Raw genomic sequence first — 24,397 nt, forward strand, 5'->3', positions numbered from 1 at the left:
TAGTAACGCAGCTTACCTTTGCGGCAGGGAAATGGCGGAATGGTGTGCATGCGAGAGGGAAGGGAAGATGGAACGACTATCGCGTTTGCATCGGTGGTAAGCACGGTTTCATTGGTCGATGCTTGCCTCTTTGTTCACAGCGGATCCGGTCTTTTGTTATAGGCCACTAAGCGAACGACTCTATTTTGCATCGTTGAAAGGGCTCCAACTGTTAGAAACTCTGTTTTTTCTTATGGAGCGACGATGGCGAGGAATGGAAGCTGCTTGTTCTCGATTCCTTTTTTTTAGAAAGTATGTGGAAAGTAGAAGAATGTTTGTAGGGACGAGTAGGGTTTCAGGATTATGCAGAGAATAATTTTGAGAGTGTTTGTGACAATGAGAAAAGGAAAATGAAAAATTACTTTGAAGTTTCGTCAGCATTGCGGTCAGATACTTTGGAAGTCAAATGGTACGCGGAACTATGCCATATTTTTTGATGATTAAATATCAACGGTTTTTTAAAAGTTTTCCAATAGAAAGAATCCTCTAGTAATATTTTTAATTCAGAAATGAATCTAAGAAAATTCCTCTAAATTTCCCCTTGAATTCCTAATATTCAGTATAAAGTCTCAATCCTCGTAGCTGAACTCTTTTTAAGAAAAGAAAAAAAAAACAGTGCGTTATCAATCAGTTTCTAAAAATTTAATACACGACTTGAACAAGCGAGACTGAAACAATGCGAGCGAAGCGAAACGAGATATCATATCGCGGGGTTAATTAATTAAAAAATTAATCCGGAAGCAACCGGAGGTGGTTACCTGTGGCAAGGTGTTCGTGATTTCACACAGTGTGAATTTTATCTGAACGCCTCGCATTCCCGACAGACTAATAATAAAATTGTTCGTTCGAGAAGAGAGACAGTTATGCAACGACAAGTATGCCACGAATTCTTCGGGCTTTCGACGATTACCTGGCACGCGGCACCAACCCCCATCTTCGAACGGCCACGGATTACGCGACCTCATCCATCCCTGCGGCCGTGGGCTAGCCGAATTAGTAACCGCACTTTGGACGATAGTTCATTATGCTAATTAAAGTTGGCTAAATATTCTGTGAACGAACCGCCTCGTATTTTCGAGATTCTTCCCTCCGTTTCCACTCTCTCTCTTTCTCTCTCTCTCTCTCTCTCTCTCTCTCTTTCTCTCTCTCTCTCCTTCCTTCGTTCTCCCCCTTTTTTCCTGGCCGTTTGCCGCGTCCGGCGGCGATCTTAGGCGCGGCCACCACGTCCATCCGCACATTTTTCTTCCGGCCGTGTATCAGACTGCTGCGGTCGAGGGTTGCGCTTTGTGTGCAGCCTCGATGCCCCTCGTTCGATCGTATTAAACGGGGAAAAACGGGGAAAAAATTCGGGCGGGAATAACCATTAGCTTAATGTCTTGTGTCGAACGGGTCTATGTGTAATGTTGTACGTGAAGATTCGATCAAGTGTTTCGGACGTAGAGACGAATAAGTCGGTTTTTATTTTTGTTGCGTTGATTAATGCATGCCTGTTGGGAAGATTGAGTATTGGATCTGTATAAAGTGTGCTTCCTTGTTGGATGAAACGTTTTGATATTGCTATGGATAATAAAATTTTGTTAGTATTTCTTAGTATTTCTCGGTAAGTATATCATTGTTTCATTCGTGAAGCAGTGGTTTGGAAAAATATTTTAGATTTCTTTCTAATTTTCAACTTTTGAAAAATAAATAATGAAATTTATATAATTTCAGGCCAGCGTGTATTCTCACATTATAAGAATTAAATTTCATCTTCGCTGATTTCATTATTAATTAAATATTGATTCCATTCTCGGATACGAATCAATAGAAATCAAATAATTGCAAGTAAGAAACTAAGAAAATATATACGTATATTTAACACGGCTATTATTTTCTCGTATCCGGAAAATTTCTCATTGTAACGAAACGTGCAATTTACCAAGGAAAATCGGCTGGTGAAACGGAATTGAAATATAGATATTTTGGGTAATTGCGTTTCAATGCAAAATTCGAAAAAAACTGGGGAGGAGAGCGAACGGTGGTCCGGCTTTTGAATGTTTGCACGGCGGAAGTGTGGCCGGCGGCGGCCTCGGCGGAAATAAAATTTTTGGCAACGTTTCAATGACAACGAGCCACCGTGGCTCGCGTACCACGTTTTTTAATTAACTAGCTACAAGTATTCCCGGACGATGATAATTTTCAACAGTGGATCCGGAAAGTAGGCCACTCCATGGAATGAGCTATGTCGCATCCGCAGGAATATGTCGATTTACGACTTCCTTTCTGTTGTAAATGTATATATTGTCGAAGAGTCGTGGATGGAAAAAGAAAATTTCTTTTCGTCTTTCGAACACTACGCGAAAAAAAAGGTAAATAAAATATTTGTAATTTTTAAATTCTATTATTAAGTATTTTTATTATTAATATTTTAATTTTACTCGTTTCAAACATGTGAATTTTGTATCAAGCGTACAATGGATTGATTTGAATAATTAAACATTATTTGGATATTAAATAAATTAAAGAAAATTGGAGAGAGATTATTTGTAACTTTTGTTGCAGTTTGATAATTTGTAATAAAAAGAAAAATATGAATATAGAGATGCTAATAATCTTTTTCAATTTTCTTTTTTTTTATTTTTATATCTTTCAAAATTTGCAACGAGAATAGAAACATTAATCTTGAATATTATTTATTTCAGTCCAAGCCATTCAATTATACAATGTATAACGAATAAATGTTAAAATTAATTTTATAAAAGCGAATAAAAATTCTACTATGAATTTGTTAATCAAATTCTTCTTAAAAATTGATAATTCAATATTACTATTATGTAATCAATTGTGCAATAACTTAGTATATTAGTACAGTTTCTATTTCTAATTCTCTTAGCGGCGTTAAGCGATTCCATTAACAGTCTAATTTTCTGTGATAAATTATGTACATCGATAGCCTCTGAACAACGTACGTGTCTAATTATCAATTTATTCTTGCCATTAATTCGATCACTAACGACAGTAATCAACAATGGTATACTCGAACAGGAGAAACTGAATAAATCAGTGAAATGACCAACATTTCCATCAAATTTCCATTCGTTCTCGCCAGAAGGGATGAAACAAAAAAAAAAAAAAAAAAAAAAACAAGAGAAAGTATCATCGTTCTGTTTAACATTTTATCTTGTTTCATTAAAAAACTAAATTAAATCACATTCACGAAAAGGATTAAAAAACATATAATCACACATTAGAATAAGATCAAATTTGGTTATATTCAAAAATGAAAAAAAATTGGTTCCAATCTTCCAGATTTATTTTGCAAAATATAATATTGACGAAACTAATATTTTTTAAATGCCACAAAAATTTTGAAATTTTTATTTTACTTTGAACGTGTTTTTAAAATAATATAGCATTATTTAATCGTTTAATTTTTATTTTTCATATTATCAATTAATATTTTAAAATAAATATATAAAGTGATAGAATATAAACAAGAAATTAAAAATACCAGCAATTTCATTTATTCAATTTATTCGTAAAACGCAATGCAAATATTCTTTATTCAAAATTATTTTTACACAATAACGAAAACATGTTTTCGTTAAAAACAAAAATTATATTCTTGCAAAATTACCGAACAAGAATTTATGAAATCGATGCAAATAATAATTTCCATTTATCGTTTGCCTTGTGCAACTAACTACCCTTGTACAACAAGAGTTTAAATTAATGAAATTCAAATTTTGACATAATTAGTTACATATCAAAGAACATATTTTTCTCTCTCGTATTTCCATTTTACCATTTTATTCCACAATTGTATCACGCACAATTATTTCCATAACGCAACGTTAATTCTAATTTCCCGCGTACGCAAATCTATACCTTCATCGCCAAAAAAAAAAAAAAGAAAAGAAATAACAAATAATCCTCAAACGAACGAGACAAGCGGCGTCGATCGAATTTCAATTTGGCTCGCGCCTCATCGAGATAATCTCGAAACGAAACGAAACGAAAATTACTCGAGAGCCGGGCGTTTCGAAAACGTGAAAGAACGAACGAACGCTGCCGCGATTTTGCGTAAAAGTGGATCTCGATCGACGATTCGGTATCACACCGGGCTTCATAAATAATGCGACGATCAGCAGGAATTATCGGTGGGGAGGCCGGTGTGCGGTGGCCAAGTGCGGGTAATCGTGACACGGCGCACGTCGCCGACTGGATTTTACGGTCGGAATCGACATCGGGAACGGGCTTTGCACGTCAACGGGCGTACAGCTAATTCCCGGCCCGGCACTGCCTTTCCACCGAGCAAAGTCGTCCGTCTCTCGATCGCTTTCCACCGTTGGCAATACCATTGCAGGGAGGAGGGTGGCGATAGAATTCACGAGGAATCAATCGATGTTCGCAGATCGAGCTTTCCACGGCCGATCGGGATTTCCTGCTGCGGCGGTTCACGCGTATTCTCCTACGAACGCCGAAATGTTAACACGGAGAGAGGAGGAGAGGAGAAGAGAGAGAAAGAGAGGGTGAAAGGGTGGCAGAGGCGAGATAGGAGAATGGAAAGTGAAAGAGGGTAGAACGAGAGCGAACGTTAGGTTGCACCTCCATAGTGCTGGTACATAAAGACAGCTTTCGCCCGTTATCGAGCCCGATTCCAACCCCGTCGTTGTCCCCCTCCATCAGCCGAACCCACGCCACACCAACCTACCTCTACTGCCCTTATCGGCTCAACAAATTTAACTTGATTTCCTATACGGACTTTGCGGAGCTCCGGGGAAATACAGAGCTGGCTTCGGCCCGTCTAAACTCGCTTTACGATAAGGGATAAGCCTCACCCTACATCCACCATTCCTCCTCTTCCTCATTCGTCCCTCTTTTCGTCTCTTTCACCCCTCTTTCCTTCATCTCTCCTTCTGATCCTCTCTCTCTCTCTCTCTCTTTCTTGTTAGTCGAGTACGAGCACCACCACGAACCATCCGTTCAACGATGTCGAATCCTCTTGACCCGACCGGCCCGAACTTTTCGTCCACGAGGGGTCGAGGAAAAGGGGAGGAGAAGTTTTCGAAGTAGCACGGTTTCCTTCGCGCCGAAAAAGATCCAATGAGATTTCTCAAGGACCGGAGGAACGTGCCATCGACGGCTTGCTTGCTGGTTTTCGTTCGTTGCTTTTGTTTGTATTGATATATTAGTATTGTAAAAAAGATCTTCAACTTTCCTTAAAACATATTCTATTTCTTTGCTAAAGAAAAAAAATACTCTTCGTATATCTTCTTTTTATTTGTTTTTGAAATAAAATACTTTTTCTTGCCACGTGATTAATTCCTCGAACATCGTGAGAGCCAAAACTCACCCTCTACTTTGTTATCTTCTTATAATTTCAAAAGCAATATATATATATATATATATATATATGTATAAGAACAAAGGACAATATCCAAGATTCATAATTATTTTCATGTTTTGCTTACAGTATAAATAAATTCAATCACAAAGGATCCGTCCAGTCGACACTATTTCGCGTACATTGCAAAGCTTACCGCATTACCGGTATATTAAACATCGTACAGCCAGTTTGAAATGACGGCTCTCCGGAGAGGCAGAAGCTCGAGAGTCAGAAAGACAGCGCCGAGAGGGGTAGAGGACGAATGAGAGAGTGGCGTATGGTACACGCAGTCTGGCGCATAGTCTCTGTATAATTCAGTCATATCCATGCTAATCCCACCGGCCGGCTCACGTTATTCTCCATGATGGATGCACAGCCACCGGAGAATTGCCCTTTTCATTGAAATACAACTAAAATTAAACTCATTTGTTGCTCCCTCGGCGGGGATAACGATACTGTCCATTTTGTTTTCTTGGGATAAATACTTTCTTCGAGGAAATTCGATATTTTGGAGGACAAGAACCGTAACAGAATAATTGAATTATTTGCTATATGCAAAAAAAAAGTTTGATATAAAAGTTACAACAAACGTACAAAGGAAGACATTAAATGCATACTTTTGCAAATAGATTCTAATCGATACGGATTTTTATTTAGTTGTTGGAAAAAATATTGCTCTGGATAGCAATAACTACAAGTCTGCATTCTTTGTACTTTATATTCTCGAATGATAAATTTTTAATAAAACTGTAAATCAACATTTTCTTCTCCTATTTAAATTCATAAAATTTGGCCATTATACTACGCTTCTGAGTTATTGAGAGTGATCACACTTTAATTCACATATAAATATTAAGAATTATTATCTTGAATTAGATAAATAATTAGATGATTCGATAAGATTTTTCAAAGTGTATAAAGCAGATGGAATAATATTGGAGAAGATGGTTTAACTGAAAAATCGTAAGGCGATCGGTCATATAATACGTTCAATAAATAGAAACGTAACAACAGATGTGCCGGATACTTATTCGACAGATGTGTCGATATTTTCTCATGGAAAGAGCACAGCTCAGAGAGACATGGTTGGTAATATTGGGAGAAAGCATCGCGCGTCGCAAGAAAGGTTTTTGCGGAGGGTTTAGGAAAATGTCGATTATATTACACGCATAAAATGATAATCGACGAATACGAATGTTATATGTATAAAAAAAAAGGAAGAAAAAGGGATATTCGAATATCAATCGGAATTGGATACTATATTTTGAAACCTGCATGAAATCGACATGCATGGAAAGAATATATATACGTTCTCCAAAATATATATATATATACTTTATAAAAAATAGAATATTTATGAAATATTTAATTATAATTATAATTTTGCTAGAAAGTTTCAAATTTATGATTTACATCAAGGTGGCAAGTATAATTAATAAATATAATTTAGTATATGAAAAAAAGTAAGTATAAAATAGTTTCAAGATATCTTTTTTTTTAATATAATATTTTGAACAGGAATATATATTTTTAACGTTACTTGCATATCCTTGCAACATAATTTTTACACTTGACGTAAATTATTTTACATACACGCAACATAAATCTCAATTTAATTTAAATTCAGATTTATATATGGTAAGTTGTCAAAAAATACAATAATTTTGAAAATATTAAAAATTCTCTCGCATGAATTTTCCGATGAAATGCAAAATGTTCACAAATGTTTTTTTTTTTTAAATTTGTCCATCTTTTTCATTTATTTTACATTGACAAATGAATAATTAACTTTTAGATTTGTTTAAAAACGAATTTCCACTCGCTTTCACTTGTTCTAAGAAATTTTGTAAAAATCGTTAATTAATTAAATTTACAATTCTAGGTCTTCGATGAAACGAGTAGCTGTCCAATTTTTATAGCAACCACGAAATATCGAATGTAACCGGATACTGAGAGTACATAAAAGCGAACAAAGTGGAAAATGGTCAGCAAGATAGATTCTTAGATATTGGTCCAGTTTTCCCTTTCTGACGTCGACGAACCGTAGCAGAAGCTGATCGGTCGGCTTTGTGTCGATCATCGTCGATATTCTATCCCTTACAACACCAGAACGGAGAGGAAAGGAAAAAGAGGAGGATTGAGAAAGAAAAAAAGAAAAAAAAAAGAAAAAACGGAACGTTTCGACTCGAACCGATACTTCCACCCCCGAGTTTTCATCTCGATTTACTACGAAAGAGCTTGTATACTATTTCGACTATTTTCTTTTTCGTTGCTCGTTTAATGTTTCCTCTTATAGGATAAAGAAAATATCTCTACAATTTTAAAATAGAATTATTTAAAATATTGTGTATGTTCATCACAACAGGAAATTTATTAATATGAAAAAGTATTTCGAATGGGATTTAGCAATTGAAACTAATGGATGGAAATATTCAATTTAGCTAGAAATTTATTTTGAAACTCAATTACGTATAACTCTGACCCGATGGAAGTTTAATTGCTCTCGATTCTAACGTTTTACTAATCGAATATATGTACAACTGACAATTATTCGATGAACTAAAAAAAAAAAAAGAAACCAAATATATAAATATATATATCTTCATTTGGAAAACCAAAATGATCCTTCCCTAACGACATTATCGAATTAAATATATTAAATACCGATAACATTTTTCTACTAAACGTAACAACAACATTATAATCCTTCCAAATTCCTATCCATCCACAAACCCGTCGACCATCCAGGTACCAACGCTATAGTCACTCCCATTACTAGATGAAATCCCATAGAACAACACTCGAGACAAGTGTTTTTCCCGATTTAATTTTCTAATTAGAGAGGAGGGAGGTTCAATTAAATCGTCGCCGGGGAAAATCAATAGCGTAGAATGAGAGGAGAATTTCATAGGGAGGGATATCCCCCTGCTCGAGGAATTCGTTAGGGATCTTCTCCCCATTGTACACGTGCGCGCAGCGCGCGTAAATTCGCGGACCCTCGCGAAATGGCCACTCGCCGTTTTAAACTGAATCGAGGAGGATGCATGCCGGGATTGGAACACGAGCTCATACATGTACGCTCGAAGATTGGGCGACGCCTCATTCGATTAACCGGGAGGGTCGCGGAACAAATCAACCGACTGAGTACGCACTGGATATTCAGATGCATCTCCCGATGAGGGGGGGACTGCAATTGCTAGAGGGCGCTTCTTTTGTCCGTGATGGTCCATGGCAAGACGGACGTGGACAAAGAGGTGAAATTGATAGAATGTACAGGGTGATTAAAAAGAATTCTTATCGTGGCTTTAAGAGGGTCGTTCGACAAACTTTGGTAAGCTCAAAGTTAATTGTTCTAATTAAATATTTTATTTCTGAAACTGGTAATAAGCAACAATATTTTTTATAATTACAGTAGCTGTATATATTTTTGTATTTTTATGAAAATTTCTTTTTATTCTTGTATAAAACTAATAAAATGCATGGATGTACGTAATAATATATATATCATTTTCTAGAAAGCACAAAAGCAAGAGGCAACGTGTTCAATGATTGAATAGCAACGCAACAAACATTTCAAACGTGCATTTGTAAGTTACAATAAGTGCTTGTATAATTTTATTGAATATAATAAAATAGGTCAAAAATGAAAATGAAATATTAAGCATTTCTTTGTAGTAAAAGAAAAATATATTCATTCACGTATAAACAGAATTTAATATGAGATATACGAGAGAAATTTCATAAACATTAAATAACATGTTCAAGTTGATCATATTAATCAGTATTTTTGATGAGTGAAAGATTAAAAGTTATAATAAAAGTTTTCGTACATTTTTCATCTTTTTATTAAGAAAGAATTTTCTTTGCAGACAATAAAAAGACTATAATAACGTTCATAAAACATAAATAGAAATAGAAAAACAAAAACATGATATTTTCTTTTTAAAATAACATATTTTAAATTCGAGATAAAATTTATTTTTCACTCACAGTTGAGAAAAGTAAATTTCGAAGATATTCTTATAAATCAAATAAATTTTTTAAAGATACCATTTCCAAGTTCTTAAAATGTAACCATCGAATAAAGTGGAAAAGAGAACAAATTTAAATCCACTGACTTATTTTGACCATTTAATTATCACATAGGAAAAATAAATTATCGATTGAAAGATTAAAAAACAAGAAACATGCTCAATTCTTTACAATATATTAATAAAAATACGAGTTTTGATGAAACGATTTATTGAAATTTGAAACATATTTAATGGTACGTATTTATGTATATGATATGATAAAGTATTTATATGCGAAATAACCGTGTTTCAATTTCTCCTAGGAAAGCAGATTTCAAAACTATGCCGCACATAGCTCGCCTGGGAAATTAATTGCGTATGAAAGCGCGCCGTAACTAAGAAAATTATAGCTGACGTTATCTGATCGAGCTCGAGCTTTAAGCGAACCACGATTATTTGTGCGTTACCATTTAGTTCCAGTGGTTGGCAGAAGTGGAGCAGATTAGAAAATGTTTCATTGTCAATTCTCATTAATTCAATAAATGCGATTAAGGATCGACGAACAATAATTTCTTCGATAATTTGAAAAAAGAAAAATTCAACGAGAGGTTCTCCATTTTTCTTCCAATACTTTTGTATTTTTAACGATATTTTGAATATAATGAAAAAGAGGCTGACGATTATTACATTATAAAACTTAATTTTATAGATCTACGAGTCCTCTCTTCTCAATTTATTTAAAAATTTCTGAACTTCTATTTATCCCGTGAAATAAAATATTATGTATATAAAATAACTGTATAAATAGTAAGTAAATTTCATTTGATAACGCAATACAATCGATAACCAATGTGTAATATCAGATTCTTCTGATCGTAGACTGAACTCGCTGCTAAGTTAATGAATAATTAATTTTCAGGGAAATTTCGATGGTTCTGTAGCACTGTCATTAAACATCGGTAAACAGCATTATCGTAACAATTCTACCACGTCGACATTAATTACACATCGGAAATCGATACATTACACTGTAATACGCGCGAAAAATGTCACGCGTGGCTAACCAAGTTGAACGAGAGAGTAAACATTGACTCGTCTGTTGATCAAGTCACTTCAATCAATTGTAGATTTTCATATGTAGTTGTTTCTGTCTCGTTCTGTCGCGGTAAATATTTGCCCATTCCGTGATACAACGAACGTTAGTAGATTACAGAGAGTTTGCAACATTTAGTTACACAGTCGTTAACGAAAAACGAAATGGCAAGTCGTTAGTGAAACATACACACATACATAAATATATATATATATATACGTACATAAAGGAGAAAAAAAAAGATTGGCAAAGCTATAGAATCGTTTACCAAAACCTTTTATTTAGAATAATTGATTTTATTCTATTTTCTATTTCCGTCGTCTATTCATTTTTTCCCCAAATCGACTTCCGTCACACATCCAATTCGAGCAAATTGTTTTTGGCAGCGCGATATTTTCGATAAAATTGTTGAAATCATTTTGCCATTTCGTTCACGTCAGCATCGAAAATGGAATTCTGTAAATATGTATCGAATCACATCGTTGGTCAATTTAGATATTCGTTGCAATTGTAATGTTTAATGCTTCCATTAGCGTCTACAATCTACGAATGTAAGCGATGAAAATTATTACATAATTGTTATTGTTCGCGTTGTGAAAGTTTGAAGTTTCACCACGGATAAATGTACCGGTGTTTCATGCACCAACCGGATCCAATTGTGCATAGTTCTTGAAAGATAAAAGATGAAATAAAGTTTGATGGAATAAAATGTAGTTTATATTTATAAACAAGGACGTTTCAAAAATTAAGATAAGATCACATTTCTTTGAATGAAATTCTACATCTCTATATAATCAATTAACACCAAGTTTGTTTTTCAGCTGCACCTTAACACCGTTCCACTTCCGGATCAACCGGATACAAATAATAATGCATTTACTTTATTTCAAAATTATTATGAACAAACCAAGCAGCGTCTCGCGTAAAGCACTTTTCATCCCCAGCTATAAAGAAGCTAAAAGCGTGTACGTAACAAGTTGCCCAATTCATCACTAACATCCTACTTTCGCCCATTCTCAAATGCATGCCTCCCGGTAAAGCGAACAAAAGCGAGCGTATACAATGTTTCCGTCTAAAACTTGGGCTCTTAACTTTCGTTGAATTTCCTTAGTCCTTACGTACCCTTCCCGCGTTTTCGAGTTTTCAAGGTTCTTGAGCGGAAGGGGGCGAGCAGACGGGCCTTGAAGTATGAGCCGGTGTCACGATGTTGAGTGAATTATCAGTTACGACGAGCGGAGTAGACGGAAGGATGGAACGGCATGGAAAGGTTAAGCTGTCGCTTACTGGACGTGGCTAATGAAAGCTTAGCCGTGTAATGCAATCTGACGGAAAGCAAGCTTGCCGTCTGACGTGATAGGTCAGTTGAGGCTACTCCGAGTTTGCAGGGAAGACAAGTGGATTAACCGAGGATGGCGGCCATATAACGGACGATCTTTGGACTTCCTTTTTGCCTTCGTGTTCCCCGCCCATCCCTCTGTCGATGTCCACCATTTTTATCATCTCTTCTCCCCTCGAGACGTGGAGGGAGACGTAACATCGAAAGACAGTTATTATACCGTGGACAATTTGTCCGTTCCTCTTATTCGGGGCCGACGTAGAGACGCGGAAATCACTGTGACAGAGGATATAAACCACGGATAGACCAATTCGAGCGATTGCTATCAATTGCATCTCGTGACACAGCGTATGGTATAAATTTTTTTTACAGATGTGACAAACCTAAGAATAATTTCTGATGTAATTTTTAATCGTGTTCATAGAGAGTCCATTTCATTTGAAATTTTTTATCTTCCTGTTCCAGATTTCCCAGTTTTCGAATCCAAAAACAGAAACGCTATAAAACAGAACGCAGGATCACAAAGTTTATCGGTGAAAAATCAAAAGTCGAACGGTGTTAAAAATTTGAGACACGTGCGCGAGTCAAAGTGAGGTATTGAATCGATACAGGATTCACGTTTCCGTGATAAAATGGGAAGAATGTTCCCGTTCGCGGCGCAGACGGTTGTTTTTCATCATCATCATCGTTGAACACGCATTATAATTTCCGTTGATACTGCCTTTTCTCGTGACGACACGCGCGGCCCACGTTGCGTAGCTTCGTAGAACAACGATACGAACTCTCGACACGCGGTTACTTAATTCAAGTCGACACGGCACGTCGTTTTTCCCAGAAACGTTTACCCGATCAATGCGGCTCGGCCAGGAATTCCGTGTTCGAAAGTCGTGTTTCTTCGTACCGACAGCCAACCACGTTTCTACTTATGTGTATTACATGTGTGTGTGTGTGTGTATCAACCGCATTCGTCCTTTTGTCGAAAAATATTATGCGCACGATGTTGGACAGATTTATCGATCTCTTTCAAGATTCTATCCGATCGTATACGGTTGAAATTGATGCATCCTCCTTTCCTCGATCATGCACGGACTTTATAAAATTTTCAGGTTACGTCATAATTTTTCCCCGAATTTATGTTCTTCCCCGGATCTTGCAGTTTCGAAAAGCGGAATAAGCAAGGAATGTTCGGTGGAATAAAATGGACGTATGAAGACAGATGTTTACGCTTTACGTTGCTTTCGTTGCTTTCAATATTTACGTACATTTCTCTAAATCCTTCTCTTGCGTTATTTTTCAGGGAAACACGTTTGTCACTTGATTCGTTCACTTCTTGATTACAATAATTGTATTTCGTTTAACAAGTAGATGAATAGAATTATAAAATTCGTAGCAGTTAATTATAGTTTAAAGTACACAACAGCAAAGCAAGTTAAAACGTTATCCATAATGTTATCGTATAATATTATAAGCGTTGTATTATTATTTTTTATGCTGGATAAAAAGGAAATTACCTGAAGCCACGATCAACTAGTTATCATCAGGTTCTATTAACCCAAAGGAATATAATTAATAAAATAAATTTGGAAGAAATGAGTTACTTTTATCCCTGTCAAATTTTACAAAATAAAAACTATCGAAAATTCTCAAATTCTCAAATTCTAATATTCTAATATTTCTGCAGTTTCGTGGCATTCCATAATCTGAGAGGAAGCAAGGGTAAAAACGAGAGAGACGGTCGATTTAGTCTGCGGCCAAAGTGATTTCTCAAATTGGCGAAAGGAGGATGATCGGTCGCGCCACGTAAGCGGGCCAGATATTTACGAGGGCGAAACGGCCTCTGGTTTGCAAGTAAAATCGTCCTCCGCATTCAGCCGTGGTTCGCTGACAACGTTTGGCTTGATGGTCGACGAGGGTGGATAGGTTATAATTGGTTTTATCTGACTATAACGGCGAAGGTGGCCCTAATGAAAACGATAGGCTGACACGCGAATCTGCATACTGGTTCTGTGCAAAAAGGAAACGCAACTGGGGCCGCGAAAGTGGCCGCCAGAGAGCAGCAGCAGCAGTAGCAGCTAACCTTTCGCAGCCAGTCGGTCTGCACGATATTACTATTTGCACAAAATTACCAGGCCAAGATTGCCCGTACTTACGAACACCCCAGGCCTACGATTGGCCAACGTCGACGTCGTTGTTGCGAATAATCGCGTGCGTGATCCCGTTTGAAAACGACGCCTCGCTTCTTGCCGGTTCCCTCGAGTCTCTTGCCTTCTTCTTTGCTTGCACGATGCAATTCGAGAATCGCCCGATAGAAATCAATTTGATGGGTGTTAGACTGGAAGTTGATAGGGTGAAATGAAATGTATACCTTATAATTTTTTTTCTTTTTTTTTTTTTTCGTTATATTCCTTACTGCGAAAGAAAATTAACCTCCATTGTGAATATTACTGTGTATTAGTTTCAGTTTCATCGATAAATCTTTTGATATCGTTTGATTTTACGAGCTTTTTCAATTATTACGCGTAGAATTATTAGAAATATTATACGATGCAAAGGTAGCTTATATTTAGAGACGGTTTTATTCGTGAAAAGATATTAATGCATATTCCAATTAAATTCAAAATGGCTGGTGTAACTATTCGTGTGTATATGTCTGTAAGAAATGATTTTATTATTGTATTCCAGCTATGTCTCCTAAATTCATTTCAAAGTAAGTTGAATCATTGTATCTTTTATATCAAAATTTTATAATGAATCAAAATATGGAACTAGTTCGAAATGAATTTCAGCTTATTATTTTTATTGATATAAATTAACATAAATATAAGGAGAACTAAACGTTCCTATCTTGATTGGACAAATGATGCGATACGAAATTCTCCGAAATATCTGAACTAATCTACATATTATCAAACTCTACGCCATACCATAGGTAGAAATTGAATGATCCACTGCCTGTGGAACTTGCGTTGAGACATATCTGTGGATTTCCTCGCTGCTTAAAATCCACTTAGCACGCTGAACCATCAAAAGGTAATCTCTACACGCAAAGCACTTGCTTAACGTACGATTATAATGCAATACGTGTGTTAACAATTCTGTTAACTATTCAAAAATATTTATGATTCGCGATATTAATCGTTAAATTTTATTCTTTATTATATTGTATCTTAAAAAACGAACTTGTAAAATAATTCTATGATATCTATATCCACACGTACCTTTGCATCGAAATTATTTACAAAAAATATTTTTATATATAAAAATACAAAACACAAATATATGCAGAAATATTCCAATATTAACAACTGGAACAAAGGTAAAGATAAAATGAAGAATAATCTTTTAATTCTTCTTATTTCTAGGCAAATAGGAATTCATTGTTTTAAAAATAAATTTCTGAAAAAAAAAAAAAAAGAAAAAGGAAAGGAAAGAAAGAACTTTGAACTTGTTTCCTCGTTTCGTGTTTGAAAGTCTTAAAAATTGCGTGCGTGCAATTAGTAGTGCGGTTAACCTTCTTTTTCAAAAAAATCTAAGTGGGTTAATTCGTGATACCGTCCGAATATCGGTCTCGGTCAAATTACTTTTCGTCTTTAATTTAGGTAAGTTGCACGCGAGCAGGGGGATCAAGTATCGGATGAAAATTAAGGCTAGGGGGGAAGATAATGTTCAACTGACCAGGAAACTGATGGATCGCTCCTTTGTCCATCCGAGAAAGTAGGTCTCTTTAGCTTCGTTCTGCTTTCCTGATCTCATCCATCATGGAATAAGAAAGCGTCGAGACAGTATTCTCCTTCGTATGAATATTCAAAGAACTGGAAAACAATGGAAGAAGGAGGGAGAAAGTGACCTACAGCCCTTTAATCCAGCCTTTTAATTTTTTTCTAGACCGGGGAGGGATCCGCATCCAACGTCCATTTTATTCAGATCGGTTAACCTAGTTAGAAAATATTCTCCAAGGTGGTTAACCGCGACTAATCGCGATCCTGGTGTAAGCAGTGGCTTTTTAGATACCTGAGCATGGATCGAAATTTTTCCTTCTTCTTTACTTTGGAATTAAACTACTCCTCTTCTTCCCCAATATCTGGCTTATCTGGATTATCCCTTTTCCTTTTTTTCATATCGAAATCCTTTTCCATTCTTATCTGATAATTTGAATTTCGAAATTTTTCAAACACCGATCGATTATTAATTTAAACGTAGCTTTATCACGTAAATAATAACAGGGGATCGATCATCGTAATCATCGATTACGCCGTAATGAAATAAAGCTCGTGTCGAAGCCCATTATTTTTGGTTAAACACGTAGCCGAAAATTTGAGCAATCCTTTCCTCCCTCTCCCCCACAGTTAGATAATTTCGTCCCTAATAAACGTTTATAATACAGCGGCTATCGTCCGCTCGTTCAAACGATATGCCGCATTATAGCCGGATAATGACGAGAGAAATATGGTTATTTTCGGTCCACCGGTTCGCCCGTGCTTCCCTAGTTTACTACGCTTTCTATCTGAAGTATGCCATCTTTATTACGTTATCGTGCGCTGCGTGCCGGCTGCCAGTTTACGCCCAACAGATTCAACTGTTGATACCGGTTGTAACAGTAATAATTAGCAGTTTCTTTTTCAATTTTAATAAGCCGCTAATCAACTATGTGTATGTGTGTGTGTGTATATGTGTGTCTAGAGGATGATTGGCGCCCACGTTACATCATCCTTTGGGAATTTCTACCACGTCCATAACTGCTCGTTAATGCCACTTACTTTGATCATGTGTATCCCGGTGTGTATAAGGAGAAAGTATTGACGAATGGCACATGAATGACGGATTTTTACGTGACTTTCAGTCTACATGTCTGATCGAGGATTTTTCTTGGGTGTTTGTTAATTATTCGTGGAATTGAGAGCGATTCGATGTATCTTTTTTATAATTTGTGATAAAGGATGACGAGGGAAACTGACTTAGCAAAAATAATGGATATGATGGATGTATCTTTCTCGAAAGAATATATAATTTTCGAAGGGATGAAAAATTGAATCGAGGATTTTTGTAAATTTGATGAAATAAAATGAGAGGACTAAAAATTCATATTGGAATATATACACTTTTCTATGTGCATCTGTTAAGGAAATTGTGAACATCATATTGCATGTATAAATCATATTTTACTTCGTTGAATACTTAATAATTTATAGTTTATGTTATCAAATAACAGTGAATGAGCGTAGATTAGTTAGGCTTTTATAAATCGCACATGATTACATTGTTCATTTACGACGATTATAAATTAATGTGTCATCGAGTCTATAAATAAACGAGCAATTTATTGGTTTTTGATTATTGATTGTCAGTTAATTTATCGTTTTGACAGAGCATTCTACCCGATTCTTTTATAATAAAAATATAATTCTGAATGTGTTTGCGGAAACATTTCGATATGTAAATTCGGTATGTAAATGTTATTAATTTCTGCACTAAAGTGCCAAAGCCAGATACGTTCGAATGATAACCTTTGCACCGATAAAAAAAACTCCATTATTTCAACGATGGAAAATGGAAAATTAATAAACGAAAATAACATCGACAGAATTCACAAAACTTTTTCGAAAAATCAAAGTGAAATATAATTAAAATATACAAAAAAAGAAAAAAAGAAAAAGAATATATCATCAAAGAAAATTATTACACAAATTTCCCAATAATTCGTCAAAGAAGAGAAGCTTCTGGCCCGGAAACGAATCCAAGAAAGATTAAAAAATATTAAAAGGAAATCGCATTAATACAAAATTCTCAGGAGACGAAATTCTTCACTCGTGGCCGCTTTCCTGGCTTAGTCGAAATTCCATTCTCGTAACTCCGTGCAATAAACGTCACGTAAAATATCAAAACTATCGTCCACAGAGCGAAACCAGGAGCAACGTCAGTCGCGCTACCTGGCGATTCCTCGACTTCCTCCAGGAATCTCTCGACTACTCTCGCGACATAAATCTGCATGTTCCCTCTGTTTCGTGCATTGGCGCGCGACACGGCGCGTGCTTGCATCCGTGTGGGGCCTCCGTGTGCATTTTTACACCCGTCGAGTATTAATATTCAAGGCAGGTATAACGGTTATTTTGTGCCTCGTTTTTATATTCCGTAGAATCCGGCGGGGAATATTCAATATATTATTGCCAGGCGCTGTGCCTCCGCCACTGGCTACCTGTCTCAATATTTTATTGGAATACATATCGCAATATCGCCGAGCGGTGCGTGCAGACAGGAACGGAATTCGGATACGCTTCTGAGTGAGAATCTTTTACATTCGCATCGATACATACACATCCCGTGTGTACGCCTCCATCCATAAGAATCTGGATAAACGTGCGACAACTTCGCTCGAGTTACAAACTCACTTTAGTAATAAGTGGAGAAAATATGAGGAGTGTGTCGGATTGTCGAACGAGTTGAAGATAGATGTAAATATAAAATATTATTCGAGATCGAAGAGAGGGGTAAAATAATAAACGAGGATTTGAAATAATGTATTGATTAAAATAATTTGTCACTATGAAAATGATCATTATGAAAGATAGTCTAGCCAAATAAGACAATGTATTACTTTAATAATTTGGATAATGGATTAAAATTAACGTAACAGAATGTATAAGAGAAAATATCATGCTACCGTTACATTCATAATAACGTCAATCAAGAAATTACACGAAAGAAAGATGGCATTACCTCTTAAAACCACTTTATTCCATAATCGGTGCTCATTTTTCCAGATAAGAAATGTTGAATACGTAAATTTCAGGATATTTTTTGCATGCTATAAATTATTTACATTGAACAGAAGGAGGCAACTGCGAATAACTTTTTTATAAAATAAAACACCAACTATAATTAATCGAAACATAATAGAATGATTATGATTTTCCATTAAATCCATAAAATTGCATAAAATTATAGATATTAACTAGTAAAATTAACTTATTTTTTTCATAATATATTTCCTTTATCACATTCTCGTGATACACCCACAGATTTGTTTTCGTTTCAAAACCGATTATCAGTCTTCCAATCATCATAATAATTCTATAACACGTACGATACTCGTTCCACTGTAATAATCCACGTACAAAAATTACCAGATAGTATCAGCGATTACACGATACGCATAGTCGGTCTGGGGATGGAATTTATGACGGGGTCTGAATCGCGACGCGACGATCCATTTTTTTCCACGAATTTTCTCCGTTTCTGCACGCGTTTGACCCCACGCGCGCACGCAGTGTGCGGGAAAACGCCGAAATGGCAGTATGTTAAAAAACGCTGACACTGTCAACTAAAACCCTGGCTCGATGTGTCTTTCCCTTTCCTTCTCTTCCATTCTCATGCCGCCGCTTTTCCCCAACAACTACACGTCTCGTGCCCCACGAAATTTATCCCTCCTCTCTTCTTCCACCGCCATATCTTTAACGCGCCACCTAACCCTCTATTTCGAACGGTTCCTTGCAATTTCTTCCGTTCCTCCTTCTAACGGGCTTGCGACTCGAATCGAAAAGGATTCCCGATCTTCGATGATATTCGTGGTTTAAATTGAAATTGTGATAACGTGATTCGATAGTTATCAATAGAAAAATATAGATACAAATCGTGGAATAAGTTTGTTATCGAAATGTGAAAGTGGAATTGAATGTTAATTCTTGCACAGATTAATTAAAAAGATCGGAAACTAATAATAAATTTGTCAATAATTGGTACAAACAGTTGTCAAAATTGTATGTCAAACATGACATTCGAATAATTCACAAAGATCGTTAAGGTGATTATTATCAAGGTCAAGGTTTCTCTTTACATACCCAATATAACATGGGATCACAACACTGGGTTCGGAGAATCGAGGCTCTTCAACTTCACGATGGTTGGACAGAGATCCAAAGTTCCAAAGTTCATGGAGGACGTGGCTCCATAAACTTGATGTGGTCACCATCGAATTCTAGGACTTCCAGTGGTTTAGCTTGGGTCTAGCTTCTCTCTAGATAGAATGGACCTTTGCTTTTACCATGTCATGTGTATTAATATCCTTCAAAGTTTACTTGGAGATTTCCTAGAGTTCTAACATATCAATTCTCTGCTTATTCCAAATATAAATGGAAATTGTTCTATAACCGCATGAATTTATAGAACACGATCTTGTGAATTTATAGAACATGAGCTATGAATTTTACCCCTTATCGAAATATCAAATTAATATATACCTGTCTATCTGAGATGAAGAATATTATCAAAATCAATTTGTAATATCTGCTAAGAAAATAGCGAAGATTGTTACGATTAACGATAATAAAAAAAGAAAATCAGATAGATATCGAAAATGGAATTTCTATCAAATAAAATCATAATGAAGCTACGATAAATATATTATCCAAACAAGACGGAACGCATACATGAAACGAGAGGAGACGATTTACGTGCTATCACGTTCAACAAAAGTTCAACATATTTCCATCCTCTGTTACCTCACGTCACAGATAAATAGCACGCGTCAAAGGTACAAACGCGAATGCGATAAAGAGAAAGTAAAGGATAAATACGTGGAATGAAAGGTGTTCAGAAAAATGGCTAATGAACGATAATCACGAGAACCGAGTCAATTCAAACACGCGACTCATCAATTCTACTATTAAACTCGCCGCACTGTTATCTTTACATGTGCTCGAACACGTTTACGACTTTACATACAGAGTGTCCAAAAAATAAATATATCATTCAAGATTCGCAGAAGCACAGTAAAAAGGGTAAGTAAAAAATTACTTTAATAAACATCGATCCATTGATTCACTATTAACTTTTCAATCAATTTACAGAAAACGTTTCCTAAGATATCCTTCTTCCATTTATCTGTGATGGATTCGATTTCGTTACATCAATGAAGAATTGGCATTATGGAAATTGAACGAGGATATTCAGAAAGCGATTCATTGAGGAAAAGGATCATTGTGTATCATAAAAGTGTCTCAGGAACAGAGTTGAGTTTCCGTTCCTATGTTTTCAAAGGATCGTTTCGCTTGATCTAGGCGCGAATTTTGAACGGTTTTTTCTTTTTTAGGAATACCCTGTACACTGCGTTAATTTATTACGCCTCTTAAACGCAGCCGAGGTTTCGGTACGAGCGATATCGATTGCTGTCCAGGCACAATCGTTCGCAAACATAAAGCTTTGAATTTGTAGAAGCATTTAGTGCGAAGCGCATTACACTAATGAGCGACGAATTATGTACATTGCCGCAAATGTATTGCCGTGCTTGCACATCATGGCCGCGATGCGTCGTTACGTCTGGTAACAATTTCGGACGCGGAAGTATTAATCGTGTCGTGCAAACACCCCGCCACTGTATAATTTACCGGGTTCGCGCCCGGTTAACGCGATCTTACGCAACCTGAATTTGTACGGTTTGAACGTAATGTCACGTTATTAATTCCTTGACACCACTATCGTACCTATACCGATCCATCTTTCTGTCCTGATTTCCAAATTTTGTTCAATGTGGGATTACCAACGTATGTACGTGATTAATTTTCTTATTACAGAGCACTCTATTTCAAGTCGGTATTTTCTTTCTAAAAAATATTCTTCTCTTAATTCTAAAACTTATGAACAAGTAACAAATAATTGGCGTGGCATAAACTCGTATATAGAGATTAAGAATTTCAAAGGAATCAACAATAAGATAGACAAATAAGGGGATCGTTATTTTAATTTAAGCGCATAATAAATCTGCAGAACACGGTTGAAATCGATAGTTGTTTCGCTTCGCGTGACATCTTCGAATAAAATACTTCTTTAAGCATGTTCGCGTGTATTTAAAAATTTTGTTGGAATAGAAACACCGAGTGTAAGTTTTTTTTACAAAAATTATGGATGGATATTAAGTCGTTGAGAAGTGTAAAAAAAGGAATGTCTTCGATATTTCAAAGAAAAATTGTAAGCCTCAACTCAAAATACGAATGAGTTCAAATATAAGAAATTTCTTTATAACGAAGTTTTTCTTTCAATCGTCTACATTACATCAATAATAAATTATATATATTAGGTTAATAATAACGTAAGAAAATTTTAATAGAAATTTTTGAACCAATTAATGGCTAAAGAAAAAAAATGAAAGAAAAGTAATATTTCACACAGTGATTTCTTTTTAAAGCACAATGAAAGATTCATCCCTTTCCTCCATTCCACGCGATACGAGGCGCGCCTATATATGCTTCACGAGACTTAACGCGTGAATAACATTCAAGATAGCATTGCGCGCCGTTCCATCGATTCCAAATCACTCCGACTTATTCCGCAAGCGTAAGCCTCTCGAACGACTCAACTGCGACAGTATATTTCCATTTTTCGCTGCGTGAGAACTTCGACAGTCAGTCACGAGAATCACGACTCCACCCAGCCGAGATATTAAAGCCAGAATCTGAACCGAATTCGCATTTGTCTTTTTTACATAGGTGAAGAATGGAGACGGAAGTGCAACCAGCGAAGGAATAGAAGGAGACAGCTGGAGAAAAAATGGATAAAGTTGAAAAGATTCACTGACTTTTGTTACTGCAAGCATATCGCTCGTTTGCTGGAAAGAATGACAAACCTAACCTAAAAAATTCGGATCTTAGAGAAGATGGAGGATTAAATGTTTACGATCTTTGAAAGAATTTCATTAAAAATAACTGTTATATGTTTTTAAAATATTTCCAAAAATATACTTCAAGATCATATGATTATATGATTAAAGAAAGAGTGATACTTTTCATTCAAATACCAAACATAATCACGATGAAATAAAAGAACACTATCTTGAACTTTTTGCAGCAGGGTGCAAAGCTTTCGCATCACGGAGTGAAGTACGATTAAATTTGACGGAAAGGGGGGTGCAAAAAATGCGAGTCAAAGAGGAGAGAGGAAATTTATGGTGGGATGGAATAAGCAAACAAGCTAGGAAAAGCGTGAAAACCAAGGAGAGAAAAAATTTCGAGAATGGAAAGCAAAGCGAACAGGCGGAGGAGAAGTGTGACCCAAAGGAAAAAGGAGGAGGAGCGGAGAATGAGGCTCAACGCGAGAGTCCCCCTCCAAAAAACGCCAGAATTTCGAAAGCTGAATCGTTCCTGGTGGAAGGAAAATTCAGGGACGAAGAAGAAGAGAAGGAGGGTCGCGTCGAAAACCGTGCCAGGTTTCAGAGGCGAGGCAAAGAAGAAAGCTGAAGGTTGGTCGCGATCGAACGACGTATAAGGCTGGAAACGGGACAGAAAGTCGTGTCGGCGTCGTACGTGGGGCAATAAGAAGCCGTTATACGAGAAGACATTTACGAAACGGCATCCTCGTCCCGTACAAAACGGGTTCGAACAAGGAGGAACGGAGCGCAACTGCGAACCGACGTATCCTCGACACGCTACGATCCCCACGTGAGATCTCCTCGAGCAATTGCATTGCCTCGCCCCTGGAAAAAGAGATCGCGCAACCCTCGATTCGACGTCTCGTGTGTGACGATGAAAAAAACCAGAATCGTACGATTATCTTCTAATAAAAAGCGAAACAAGTTTGCCCCCTCATTTTTCAGATTTAAGAAGTTTTTTTATCGGAAGAAATAGTTAAATTCTTTTTCGACTTTTTAATTTTTCCCTTTTGCCGCGAAGAAAGAAGAGAAGAGGAAAGTAAAGTCGTCTGACAAGATAAGTAAAGATTCAAAACGAGGAATTTCATAATAATAATGTAATAAGTTTAAAGGAAGAGGTGAATTTGATTATTTTAGATTTTAATTCGAAAATTATATGCGTGTACACTTGTCTCTTTTCAAAAATTGTTCAAAAATTCGTTGGTTGCGTGCACATCTGCTCGCCTGGTTTATCGGTAAACAAAGTTAAACGATATTCCCTGCGGTGATTCGAGGCAACGCACCCGTCCTCACTGGGACATTTGGTTTTAGGGTAGAAGAAAATAGGGTAGCGGAACTCTCGATCGGAGATAGTCAATTAGAATTGTTTTCTCGACGAACTGTTCAGGCTGATTCATCCCCTTCCTTTTTTTTTTTTTCGTTCTGACAGAGTTATATTAGCTTTTGCATGCTAGTTCGAGCAGATAACGGGGGGGAATACTTTTACGACATTAAAGTGGAAATTTGATAGGGTAGATTAGAATAGATGTATGGAGTTTGTTATTTTTCACGTTTTAATGAATTAGTAGGGAATCAAATTTTCAGACATTGGTTATAAAGAGATGAATGCAATAATTTATATAGGTAATTTTTGTGATGTATAAAAAGAAAGTGAGTGAGAATTTTTGTTAACTGATAAAAATCTTTCTTAAATCTTAAAAAATTCAGATTTCAATAAACACATTTTCAACATATTTGAAATAAACCAATGTAATAATATACAATTTTAATTACATCAATTCATTTAAATATCTTCTAAATACAAATTACGTATGATTTATTATATAATAAGTTTAAATACGAATTTTCATTATGCTTTCAGTGCCCCCGTCGCTACGTTTTAAACGATACGCTGCGTAAATGGCTTTTATGG

The 24,397-nt window shown here is 36.1% G+C and overlaps 2 long non-coding RNA genes across 2 annotated transcripts in view; one reads left to right on the top strand and one right to left on the bottom strand.

Annotated features, from left to right (window-relative positions):
• Positions 1-11,896, bottom strand: part of LOC107998326 (uncharacterized) — a 45,777-nt gene extending 33,881 nt beyond the window's left edge. Inside the window, exon 1 of the long non-coding RNA XR_009830057.1 lies at positions 11,636-11,896. This is a non-coding gene — a long non-coding RNA (uncharacterized LOC107998326). The remainder of the gene's footprint in view (positions 1-11,635) is intronic.
• Positions 1,172-11,221, top strand: LOC107998325 (uncharacterized). Its single transcript, XR_009829944.1, has 8 exons — positions 1,172-1,639; positions 1,750-2,387; positions 5,495-8,738; positions 8,923-8,994; positions 9,277-9,674; positions 9,744-10,028; positions 10,130-10,227; positions 10,340-11,221. It is a non-coding gene; the product is annotated as an uncharacterized LOC107998325 (long non-coding RNA).
• Positions 11,897-24,397: the final 12,501 nt, after the last annotated feature.

The sequence above is a fragment of the Apis cerana genome, linkage group LG6 (genome assembly GCF_029169275.1).
Source record: "Apis cerana isolate GH-2021 linkage group LG6, AcerK_1.0, whole genome shotgun sequence".
Classification (NCBI taxonomy): domain Eukaryota; kingdom Metazoa; phylum Arthropoda; class Insecta; order Hymenoptera; family Apidae; genus Apis; species Apis cerana.